We start from the raw sequence: 13,066 nt of genomic DNA, 5'->3' as shown, positions 1-13,066 counted from the left end.
CGCAACAACATTACATTACTGACAAAACGGCAGGTTGTCGTAAAAATCAATCACAAAGTCAAATCATGATCACATTTCATATGATTAGCACCACCGTTTCATGTCGTAATTATTAACTGCTCTGTAGCCGGCTTCTGTTTGCTCAGCGACATTACTGCTAGCAACTTCAACTTGTCTGAACATGATCTGTGTGGCAAACAAATTTCATATCACCTTCGTTTTCAGTTTTAACATCATACTAGCTCCAAATTCAAACAATAAACTTGGTTGTGTACATTCACACTTGATGGGTGGGCAGGCACTCTAGAGAATCAACGAGCTGTAGACAACTAATAAAAAAAAATCAAAACATCTCTATAATATGTCATCTTCGTGATCTACCTGGAAATGTCACACTTGTGACTTTTGCACCTGAAATCCAGTTTTGCCGGGGGAAGATTTTCCTTAGTGACTCACATGACTCCAGTGCAAGAAAGTAGTGTATATATTCCGAGCGTGACACAGACTTCTGTTTCAGCTCCACTGCCTTCCGTCCTGTGCGTGACCGCCACCGAAGAACGGGGGGGGGGGGGGGGGGGGGGGGGCTAACCTCACAGCAACGGTGAATGTTCTTGTCCAGACTAAATTTAGAAGCGAAGTGCTGTAGCATAATCCTGATTAAGCCTTAAACCATAAAGCCAGTGAGGAGAATATGGTACTGGGAACAGACGCTTGAATCTGTCTTATAAGTGTCTGATTTGCACAGTCGCGGCGTACCTGTCAGCGTGAAACCCCTGGTGGGACACTGTAAAGCTATTTCCAGCCTGTTGGCTACAAGGTGGACAGTCGCCATAGAAACCAGGACGATGGCTTAAGTTTGAGTGCAAATCCATCATCTAGCCACTGGCTGCGCTGACATGACTCAGCATTTATTTATTTATTTAAAGAACAACAAATCTATACCTACCTAAACATTCATGTATTTTATTTACTTCCTGTGTTTATTTTTTCATACAGTGCGTCTATAAAGTTGTGCCCATTTGAACTTATTTACTGCCATAAATTCATAAAAATAAAAAAAACATTATTAAAAATCAAAGGCAAGAGGCGGTTACATTTTTTTAATTGTAATTAATTGCATGACTTCACTAGTTAACTCACGATTAATCACAAATTTTACATCTGTTCTAAATGTACAATAGAAACATTCTAGGTTTTCATACTCTTGCTAACAAAAGTGGGGAAACATTTTTAAACTAATAGAAATAGTTCAAATAAATTTTTGACGTTTATAGCCGTCAATGGCAGTGAATGAGTTAATGTCTGATTTTAACATCCTATAGCATAGCAGATGCTAATGTTCGTAGCATAGCTGGAGCACTGTTGATTCTGAATTCTGGCAACATATGTGTTTTACAGAAATGTCTTGTAGTATAGCAGATTCATTGTCATTTTGCGGTCGCATAATTGATTGCTACCTCTGATAGCATAGCTGATTTTAAAGTTGAAAAGTTGAAAGCCATCCCATAAAAAAAAAAAAAATTGACAGAAGGCATCCATTTGAGGTAGTTTTGTTAAGTGGACAATTCAGGCCTGTTTTGCTACACTGACACTTTAAAACAAACCCTGCGCTGTTTCAATTCACCCGTTGGCAGTACTGGAAAAAGGCAGCGGTGTTGAACATTTTAATGAGGCTTTGGTTTGTTTGTTTTTTCATTCACCTTCCTAAAAGTGCAGCTTCTCAAGGTGTGTGTGTGCCGCCGCCGCCAAAGTGTCTCCACTTACACGTGATAGTTGCTCTTTGCTTGTCCACTTGTGCTCGGCTGTGTGATGGCCGCAGCCCGATGGCTTGAAATTGCAAGTACTAAAGCTAAAACACATACCCCCCACCCCCCCCCCCCCCCCACCACACCAAAATCAAATATTTTTAGCATTTCCACATGGCAACCAACGTTTTTGTAAAGTGTAGTCAACAATGTTGCCACGTGCATGCAACGGTGATGAGAAATACATATAATGTAATACATATGACGATTATTATAATGTCTCATAGCAGAGAAGATTCTGAAACTCTAAAAAGAGAATTGTTGACAAACTTAATTGAAAGGCTTCAAGTGGTAACACACAATTGAATTAAGTGAATCCAAAATAATGTGATTAAACTTAATGATCTTATAATCAATTAAACTTAATATATTGACTTGGATTAACTTCATTCAATCATGTGTTACCACTTGAAGCAATTCAATTAAGTTGGTTCCACAATTCTCTTTTTAGAGTGTAGTAAAGCTGTTTTGGACATCATAGCATAGCTGATGTTAAAATCTGCTGACATAAGTGATTCTAATGTCCAGCATTGCTGAATGTAATGTCCACTTGCTTCGATGATTCTAATATACATTAAACTAATGTATGCTAAGATCTCAGAATTGTATCACTGTCATGTAAATAATATAAAGTTTTGACACAGCTAGCAATGCTTCAGCTCAGCAGACAGATACAAAGCTCTGCCTGTAAAAAAAAAACACCTTTTTGTTTTCACGCGGCAGGTTTGTACGCAGGCCTGACATTTTAACGGTCATCACCTCATGCATTATGGATGAAGTCGTAAACATAAATCGGCGCATGTCGTTTACAGACGCTTACATTTTTTGCCCCCCTCGTTTGACCGTGAATCAATGTGGCTGCAAGTCCCTGTGAAGACTTTGGTGCGATGATTTACTTCATCGTACCTGCTGACGTTCGCAGTGAAGTGGAAGCTCAGCTCGTTGGAAGATGTCTAACACGGCATTGCGCGTTAATTGCACATCCCCCATTTTATTGCACCATCGAGACATGAATTGAAAATGGATCACTTTCATGTCAAATGTTCTGAGTCCTCATCTTATTCACGCCTCAAAGTTTGCTTCAATGGAAATAGTACAGGAGCACTAATAGTACTTTACCTCCACAAGACTCCACTTAGCCCACTTTAACCAATTGCAGCACAGTTTTGTGCAAAATCCAAATTGTCAAGAGCATTTTTCGAATAGTGTGACAGCTTACAGTCAAACTCCTGCTAAATTCCCAAGACTGAAAAGGTGCAACAGTATGCACGACCTTAAGGGTATATTCGATTCGATGATTTTCCCATCGTTACATATGTTAGCGTAACCGTTGTTGTACGTAATCCAACTAAATTAAAATGAATACTGACAAAAAAAGTGAGTATGAAGTTAGAGTTGGGATATACAGTCGAATATGTTTTCCTAAAACAAAATTGATATAAGAAAGTCAAGTTTTGCCAACAAATCCAAATGACGGGTGTTCAGTTGTGCCTTGAGATGCTGTATGAGTGACCTGACCTATGAGTTTTGGGAGATAATCACTTTTGCTTGTGAGCAAAAGTTTAAATAAGTGCTGTCTTGTGTCACTGAACTCAACTCACTTCACAACTAGTAGCACTTTGGCAGATAGTGAACAATTCTTCTGTTCGTTGCCACTCCTACCGTTAAAATATATCAAAAGAAAAAGTGAAATACACGTTGTGTATTACAAATAACCACATAGATTTGCCTTAGAAAGTTGCTTTAACTTAACGCTAACAAACAATGTAAAATATGGATAGCATCAATGTTGCATTTTTTTAAAACTCTTTTAGCAACTCATGTTTGAACACAAACAGTGCAGCAATACATGTACAGTGTATAGATTGCATTACTGTACACACAAGCATATATTTTTACCCTCTGCAAAGAAAGTACTTTAGATTATTGCCGCTTACTGAGGCGCTGTGACTGTCTCCATGTAGTTCCATATGTTTGTACTATACGACCCCCAGGTGGCCAACACACCAGAAGCAGCAGCCCAATGTCTGTTGAACTGATATAATTCTTGACACATGATTTAATTATGTCATCCATTACTGTAAAACACAATATTTTAGTAATACTTGTCTTTGAAAAATAAAATAAAAAAGACATTCAGGCTGGGGCTGGAACAGATTAATGGCATTCCCATTCATTTCAATGGAGAACAATGATTTGAGATACAAGTGTTTTGAATTATGAGTGTAGTCATGGCGCAAATTTAACTCATAACTCAAGATACCACTGTACTGTATATCTTGGTAATTTAAGATATCTGACTAAATTCTCTTGTTAGTGTCCTGGCCCGCCATCTGATGTCTGTCACATGATGAACATATGATGTGGCATGGTGGGTAAATAGCTGCTGCTACGCCTTCCTCATTAACCCAAAAGTTGTGATGGATTCCCCCTGTCAAACACGCGTGTAATGGCATTACATTAAATCAAATATTTAGATTTTATATAACACTCAATGCATCACTTAATGGGGCAAATGCGGCATTTGTATGCAGCAAAGTGCATCTTGACTGTGATTCATCATGTAAATCAATGCGGCGGGCTTGTTTTCACGCTAGATATTCATAAAGAACGACTCACGGTGTCACATTTGGTGTCAAATTAGCTCTGGCTGGCCGTCAACAGATACTCTAATTACCAGCCCACCGGGGGAGGGGGGGTAATCACAGATTCTCCCCACCGCTAGATGGCAAGACCTCCTTCCATGTCACGTTGTGATTGATGGATGTGCAGGTTACGAGGATCCGTCACCTGCCAAAGGCCTCAAGATGGGCATGATCACAGCCATTTGCATTTCTAGCTCCTCCTATTCGTCTTTTCAGATCAAATCTGTTAACCTTTAGTAATCCTGGTGAGGAAATTGACAAGATTCTCATTTACATTGCTGACCTGGCAGTGTAAAACATGGACAAACAAAACTGGAAGCTTAAACGCGTTGCTGCCATTATGTATAATTATTCAAATTAAAATAAGTATATAAATGCATACTATGAAAATAGATTTCCCTTTTTTTAAAAGTGTTTTTTGAGGAAAAAGCAAGCGATGGAATACTTGTCAAAATGAAGAGAGAGAAAAGTGGCATTCTTGCAACAATATTCTTAGAAAAAGATGTAGCCTAATCGTCCTATTATGATGGCAATAAAGTTGTAATATTGTGAGAAGAAAGTCATACTAGTCAATTTTCAAGAGGGGGGGGTGTAATTTCCCATTAATGTCCCTTTTTTTCTTAATGACCCTGTAAATTGGATTCAAAGATTTTTTTCCCCAAATACAATATACATGTTTGAAAATAATTGTAGAAAATGTGCAAAGAATGAGAACTATGTAAGACCCAGTTGTGGTGATGAAGCATTCAACTGTTTTTTATTATCCTTACTGTTTTTTGTGTGTGTGTTTTTTTGGGGGGGCTAAAACGGGGCCAGGTGATGCACTATTTACGTGGTTTGTGATGTGCACTTTTAAGCTAGCCAGCTATCTATAGCCTGAAAATGCAACTTCTCTTCGGATAGTCTGCTGGTGTGGCTGCTTTAGAGTGCCTCATTGTAACAATGAGTCTGCGCATGGTTACAATGAGGTAAGTAAGGTAAAGTAGATGTTGAAATCTGATGTAACTGTCGGTGTGTGATTCGCAATGGTGTGGCGGCTTTAGAGTGCCTCACTAGACAGGTTTCCATTCAAATGTTTCAAAATTTTTAATGCGAATTCTGTGAAAATGCGCAAAACGGACATGCGACTTATGCCCGTTTCCATCCGCTCTTCTTTTGCGAATATGCGCCGCGAGATGACGTTGTAGTGGCGGAACTTTGGGACAATGGGGAGTTCCAGGTGGGAATATTGGTTTTGATTTCCCTCCCGCATGTAAGTGAAGTGTGTCGTTACATTGAGAGCTGATGTTAATAAAGCCATCTAAAATTGCATGAATGATTTTTTTCTTTAATTAATTATAACAAGAATGGTGTTGCTTCGTCTCCCCAATCATATCTTACTTTATCATCGGCCATTTATTGCGACTACAAACGTGCGTGTGACGTAGTATCGGTCAAAACGTGCGACGTATATCCGGTTCTGTAGTCGCTTATTCACAAATCCTGTTTCCATCGCCAAAATGCGCATTTTCCTTTTTTCGATACGCTTCAAAAATCATCCCCCTCCAAGCGTAAAAACGTTTTTTGCAAATTTTGGGCCTTTTTTTAGAATTTCTGGCGTTTAGATTCAGTTTCTTTTTCGCAAGTCTTGAAAATTCGAATAAAAATAGGTGGATGGAAACCCCCCTATTGTTTCCTTCGACGACCTAGTGGGGTATGTTCCAGCCACTGGAGCATTCATTTGCTCTTTTTTTTTAATCATTCAAATTTGTCAAGGCTGTTAACAACACGCTTTCTCCGTGGTGTCAAATTTAGAAGACATTTGTGGAGAATTTTCTGTCTTACATGAAAAGTTATACTGTAATATTGTAATTTCCCCCCCGTATTTTTTATTCAAATGATAATAATTATACTTCTGAGAAAAAAAAGAGTCAGTTTCAAGTTATAATGTGATGTGCGGACACATTTTTACAATATTGATCAAGAAGAAAAGGTCAACTCTGCTGACCTCACCGTGCAACATCCAAATCAATGGCTTTTTTCCAGGGTTGGTGCACCGATGGAAAGTTTTCTCCATTACACCACACCGCCGGTCGACGTTATTGATCAGCGCTCACCGCCATAATTGCATCGCCGCCTATTTAATTTGCCGTTAAGCTTCCTCGTTAATTACTCTGCTTTCCACGCGGGCAGAGCTATTCATCTGGGATGGGTTTAATAAGCCTTGCATCCGGCGTCATAAACGCTGGGAAACACAGAGAGTTGCCATTCCTGACAGAATGAAGCCAATCGCATTTACCTGGACATGTTTTTCAATGACACACTGTATAAATTGTGATGCCATTGCTGTAACATGATATTAATGTTGGCAAAACATTGTGATTATATGGGATTGCGTATCAATAATGTGGAACTGGTCACTGTTATTTTTGTTTTAATCAAGAAGTGTTTCTACAAATTTTTCCAGTCACACCGATTGTGTGCTGTATTGTGACAGTAAACTACTGGAAACTGTTGTGATAATTTTCCGTCATGAAGAATGAAGATTGTGTAAAGATATCAGGGACAATGAAGATCAGGATTAGTAAACCTAGTGTTTCTGCATGTTTATTCAACTGCATATTGAATATGCAGGGATATTGTTCTCATTGGAATTTTTTTATTTTATTTTATCGTCAAGAATGGAGACGATCACCATTTACTGTCTTGTAACTCTGCCACTGACCATGTTCTCCACTTCATTGATATTATGACATTGGTGTGCAGTGGAACCTCGGAGTTTGAACGTTTTGGAACTTGTTCAATTCGGACTTCAACCAAAAAATCGGAGTAAAAAATGCCTTGAAGTTTGAACTCATTTTCGGAGTTTGAACACCCAAGCAAAACTAATAGTATTTTTTTATTTAAATATTAAATTGACCAAATTATGATATGTGAGGTATCAAGCCAAGCCAGCGGTATACAGGGACAGTGCTGGTTCTAATAGGGCCACCACCCGAGACGAAGAACCTTGTATTTATTTCAGTCACATAAATATTAGATGTAATTGCTGTATTGTGATATTAATCTTGGAAACTATTATGAGATTTGTATCATGAAGAAGAAAGCTACTTGCTATTACTTTGTTGTAATGAACAGAACTGGGCACGCTTTGTGTCATTGTGCACTCACTGAAAGGTGGGCGTTGTGACTGTCGTCAACGTTGAGAAGTGACGATTAAGTGCCCAGCTCTGGTAATTAATTTGATTAGATTTTTTTTTTCAATAACATAGCACGATGTTCTTGCTTTATCATGATATCATTGGCAACCAGTTCAGGGTGTACCTCCGCTTACTGCCCAAAGGCAGCTGGGATAGGCTCCAGCACCCCCATGACCCTTGAGAGGAGTAAGCGGTTAAGAAAATGGATGGATGGATTAATGTTTGATTATTATCATAAGCTACTAAAATAGTAAATAATGGGGCCAATCGCCATTACTTTGTTGCAATGAACCCAAGTTTTTCAATTGCTCCAATATTGTTGTAATTTCTGTATCATTATATTATCATGGCAAATTACTGTGATATTATATCATGTACTGATCTCGTCTAGAATAGAGAAGATCTCCTTTACTTTGTTTTAATAAACCACTTGTTTCTACAAGTTTTTTAGTTACTGTCTGAAAGACATTGTATTTTTATTGTAATGAACCAAACGTTTATGTCGATATCGATTGACTTATTGGGTTGACAATGTTATCATTCTGACTAGCCAATCCACACACCGTCAGGTAAAATAAATAAAACTAAATAAAAAAATCTGAACAAACACCTGACATTTCGGGGGTGCGCCGTTTCCTCCCGACTCCATAAGTACCGCTTCTGTTTTGTTGTGAACCAACGCTTAATAAACAAAAGCACACAAGCATGAAATTCACACCTGAAGGAGGATGACACAAGTTCTAAAAATGAGCTTGGTCACCATCCAAGCCTTACCGAGCATCAAAACACCTGAATATAATTTCCCACCCACCGCACCCCAAAAAAGCCAATCTTCATCTGCAGCGAGGACTTCCTCTCAAACTCAATTTAGTCGGCAATCAATCTTCACCTGGCAGCTTGAGTCTGTCCGATGTAAAACCTCCAAAGAAGCATTTCAATTTCTTTCCTCAAGTCCATAGTGGCAACCAGCATATGTTAACACTGAGCCGAATTAGGAAAGCCAGATTGGGGGTGGATGTAATTTAGCCATACTGACGTCAGTATGTGTGAGTAGTCTTTCAATAAATGACTCGCCTTTTTGGTCACCTAAACGTATTTTTCACATGTGTTTCCTGGTGAAAATGTATGTACTTAGGTGTCACCAACAAAACAAAAGGCAGAAAGTGGGTGGAGCCAATTCAAGCGAATTTCAGGGTACATACCTAAAGTAATTAACCTAACAGTGCCCCGAATGGAAACAAGGGTCAGAGTATAACCGACAATTAGAAAAGAGAACTATTCTTATTATTTATTTATTTATTTATTTATTAACTTATTTTATATTTTTTAACTATCAATCACAGCAAGTAGAAAAGCAGCCGCAGAACAATTAATTACATTTTATTTAGTCAAGACCACTGAAAGTGCTCTTTATTTATTGTCGTTATTTTTTTTACACAAAAACATAAATAAATAAATGTAGTTCCTTTTTTTCCCCATTTATGATGTGTTTCAAGCCGCAAAAACATGAGAAGTTAGCTGGGCAACCAGTATTACAGTACAGGATTTCACAAATGACATAAGCCTCGTTTCCTCCGACGGTTTCTACCCTACCCTTCTCTACTCTCCTCTGCTCTTCTCTACTTGGCTCTACACCAAAAAGCTGTGTGTCTCCGCTGCCACGGCCACCACCCGGGAGCCCCTCCTCACCTCGCCAGTGATGTCATGCTAAAGCGACCGCAGCTAGCGTGCACTGCACACACAGGCAAAAGCAATGGAGAGTGCAGATGTTGTCTGTTTTTTTTGTACCTGGTGCTTGGTTTGTGCCTGTTTATTTCAGGCCAGAAGACATCGTATGAATATTGCAGAAAGCAGAACACTGCATTCAATAATGTTAAAAAGGTTTGCATCTCCTCAAAAGTCCAAGCATTAACCTGTTTGGAAGCCAATAGGTGGGTTTCCATGCACCTATTTTTCTTAAAATTTTCAAGAATTGCAAAAAAGAAACTGAATGGAAACGCTAGAAATTCAAAAAAAGGCCCAAAATTCGCAAAAAGCTTTTTACGCTTGGAGGGGGTATTTTTTGAAGCGTATCGAAAAAAGGAAAATGCGCATTTCGGCGATGGAAACAGGTTTTGCGAATAAGCGACTACAGGACCGGATATACGTCGCACGTTTTGATCAATACTACGTCACACGCATGTTTGTAGTCGCAATAAATGGCCGATGATAAAGTAAGATATGATTGGGGAGACGAAGCAACACCATTCTTGTTATAATTAATTAAAGAAAAAAACATTAATACAATTTTAGATGGCTTTATTAACATCAGCTCTCCATGTAACGACACACTTCACTTACATGCGGGAGGGAAATCAAAACCAACATTCCCACCTGGAACTTCCCATTGTCCCAAAGTTCCGCCACTACAACGTCATCTCGTGGCGCATATTCGCAAAAGAAGAGCGGATGGAAACGGGCATAAGTCGCATGTCCGTTTTGCGCACTTTTACAACATTTGCATAACATTTTCTGAACATTTGGATGGAAACCTGACTATTGTTGTCCTCTCTTTGTCGTTAATGGCAGATGTAGAGTAGAGTAGAGAAGAGTAGATACCGGCGGTGGAAACGAGGCTTTACTAACAGCCAGCGTATTTGACTTGACGATGCCATTTCAAGGTCAATTTTACATTTTGTTGTTTAAAGACATGTGACCAGTCTGTCTGGAGTGGCCGCCATTCAGTGGTGGTCCCTGGACAAATGGGTATACCCTAAATTTTACGTACTTTTTTTTTCGTTCTTGCTTCTAGAAAAACTACCTGTTTTAGAAACGGTGACATGTGAGGGAAAAGCCATCATTTGTAATTACGCACAATAATAAAATGATCATGAATGAATTGGGAGCAGTTTGTAATGTAAAATGTGTTTATTGTGAGGTAAACATGAATACTGTAATATGTTATGTTACTATAAAATTAAACTGCATCATATAAGTTAGTTAGGGCTATATTACTTTAAGTTATTGTATACAGTATACAATAACTTGGTTAACGTTACTTCATAGACAGTGAGATCATCTCTAGTCCTGGCATTTACTACAGTTTCATTCATCTAATATTGCAGTCTGGCATAACAGTCTTTGCAAACTGGGTTAATTATACAATTACTGAATCAATTACGGGGGTTCCCTGCATCAGTGGTTCTCAAATCGGGGGTACGTGTAACCTTGTGGGGTACATGAAAACACATCTGGGGGCACATGGGATTTTAAAATATATATTAAAAGGAGCATACATGCAATAAACCATCTTGGGTTATTTTTTCAGTTAACTGAATTATTTGCGATTGGCTGGCAACCAGTACAGGGTGTACCCCGCCTACTGCCCGAAGCCAGCTGGGATAGGCTCCAGCAACCCCGCGACCCTTGTGAGGACAAGCGGTACAGAAAATGGATGGATGGATGGATGAATTATTTGTTTTGAAAACCAACCTGTACCATGATGCCAAAGGAGGACTTGTTATGTTGATAATTATTGCACAATTAAGACAATTACTTCTTTTCTTATTTTTTATTTTTATTTTTTACCGATACATAGTGGGACTGTGGCCGAAATTAAAACCAGTTCCCAAATTAAAACCAGACACAGGATGTTTTGTTTCGTTCATACAAAATGCTTTGCGCTGGTTGGGGGGTTACTCGGCTGACATTTTTTTATGCAGGGTGCATAAGGTTTAGAACCACTGCCCTACATGATCCTTATCTAGCAAGTTTAGGGCTAAGTTGCTAACTTTAGGATAACGTTGGAAACAACTTTAAAACTTACCTGTGAATGATGTTTTCATCGTATGTACAGTATGTTCGGATAGCAGATCCAGTCATTTATACAGATCAGTGGACATGGCTGAATGGTGCGCAAAAACTGCGCATCTAGGAGGATTCAGAAGTGGGTAGACGCAAACGTGACGTGTGTATACCCGCGGGTACCCTGGACGACACCACTACCGCCATTCTCTGATTGTCCCATTTGGGATAGGTGCACCTCAAAGGAGATCAGTGGTCAGAGATGCTTATCAGACTGCGTGTTAATAATTCATTTGGAGCCCGTGGCAGGTGTATAATTGATCAGGCTCTCTTAGAAGTTATGCTTATGAATATTTCAGGGGTCACTGAGAAAGCTTGTCCACCACCGACCATCAGCGCCCGCCCTACATACCCACCATCCTGCTCCATGTAGCCAAACATTCTTGCTGGCTCACGCCTAAATTGTGCAGTAATCAATTTTTTCCACAGAATGACTCATCACGAGTCTTTTATCAATCGATTCTCGAATTGTTGATTCTCGAATTAAAACTTGTCCGAAAAGGCTTATTTCGTGGTTTGCAGATGTAACCAAAAAACACTTAAATGTAAATCATGTAGACAGCTTGAGCGGGAAATGGCGCGCAACGAAACGAGGTCTTTCGTCAAGCAGGGTGCGATCGCTTGCATAAATATAAAGAAGCTCTCGCTTTAGCAAAAACAAATGATCTCTCTAAAATTATCGGCCTTAATAAAAATAATCCTAAATACTTATTTGATGCAGTAGCAATGTTAACACAACAGCAGCAGACATCGCAGAGCTCCCCGCATTCAGCTCACGATTTTATGACATTTTTTACACAAAAGATCTAGTTTATTAGAGATGAGATTTTGGGCTCTGTGCCTAAAGCTCAGTTAAATCGCACAATTTCTGATGTTAATAGTGACAGCCCGACTAATAACTGTCCGACGACGCTCTCTTATTTCAATAAAATACCGCTTAAAAACCTTACACAACCTAAAACAAACAACTTGCTTGCTTGACCCGTTGTTTTAATTGTTTTAAAAATTGTTTTAAAAATTATAAATGTATCACTTTCTACTGGCGCTGTTCCAGTATCTTTTAAAACTGCTGTTATTCAACCTCTCCTTTAACGACCTAACCTCAACCCAGAAAGTCTCTGTAATTATAGGCCGGTATCAAATTTACTGTTTATTGCAAAAATACTTGAAAAAGTTCTTGCGCAACAGCTGACCTATTACATGGCCGCTAACAATCAATATGAACCTTTTCAGTCAGGATTCAAGGCCGTCCAATACCTCGTCAGTATTATTATTACTTGATCTAAGCGCCGCCGTCGATACTGTCGATCATAACATACTATTAGAACGTCTCCAAATATTTATTGGTATTTCAGGCTCAGCACTCTCGTGGTTTTGTTCTTACCTTTCAGAGAGAACGCACCGTGTAATCCATGGCAATGCGACCTCTGAGTTATGTAACGTTAAATGTGGAGTCCCACAAGGGTCGGTACTTGGCCCTTTCTTGTTTAACGTTTATATGCTTCTACTTGGTGATACTATACGTAAATATAACATAAACTTTCACTGTTATGCTTGACGATACTCAATTATATTTGCCTCTACAAATAACAGA

General features: G+C 39.0%; 1 long non-coding RNA gene across 2 annotated transcripts in view; it reads right to left on the bottom strand.

Annotated features, from left to right (window-relative positions):
• The window catches only part of LOC147180941 (uncharacterized), a 45,196-nt gene extending 44,645 nt beyond the window's left edge, over window positions 1–551 (bottom strand). The window contains exon 1 of one of the 2 annotated variants that reach the window (XR_015095884.1): window positions 457–551. This is a non-coding gene — a long non-coding RNA (uncharacterized LOC147180941). Of the gene's footprint in view, window positions 1–381 lie in introns of both variants that reach the window. The other variant, XR_015095883.1, reaches the window with a different exon arrangement.
• Between the last annotated feature and the right edge of the window lie 12,515 nt (window positions 552–13,066).

Source organism: Leptonotus elevatus, chromosome 1 (genome assembly GCF_054856555.1).
Source record: "Leptonotus elevatus isolate MCC_2025b chromosome 1, RoL_Lele_1.0, whole genome shotgun sequence".
NCBI lineage: Eukaryota > Metazoa > Chordata > Actinopteri > Syngnathiformes > Syngnathidae > Leptonotus > Leptonotus elevatus.
Note: the sequence above shows the minus strand (reverse complement) of the source record. Positions and strands in the feature narration are given on the sequence as shown.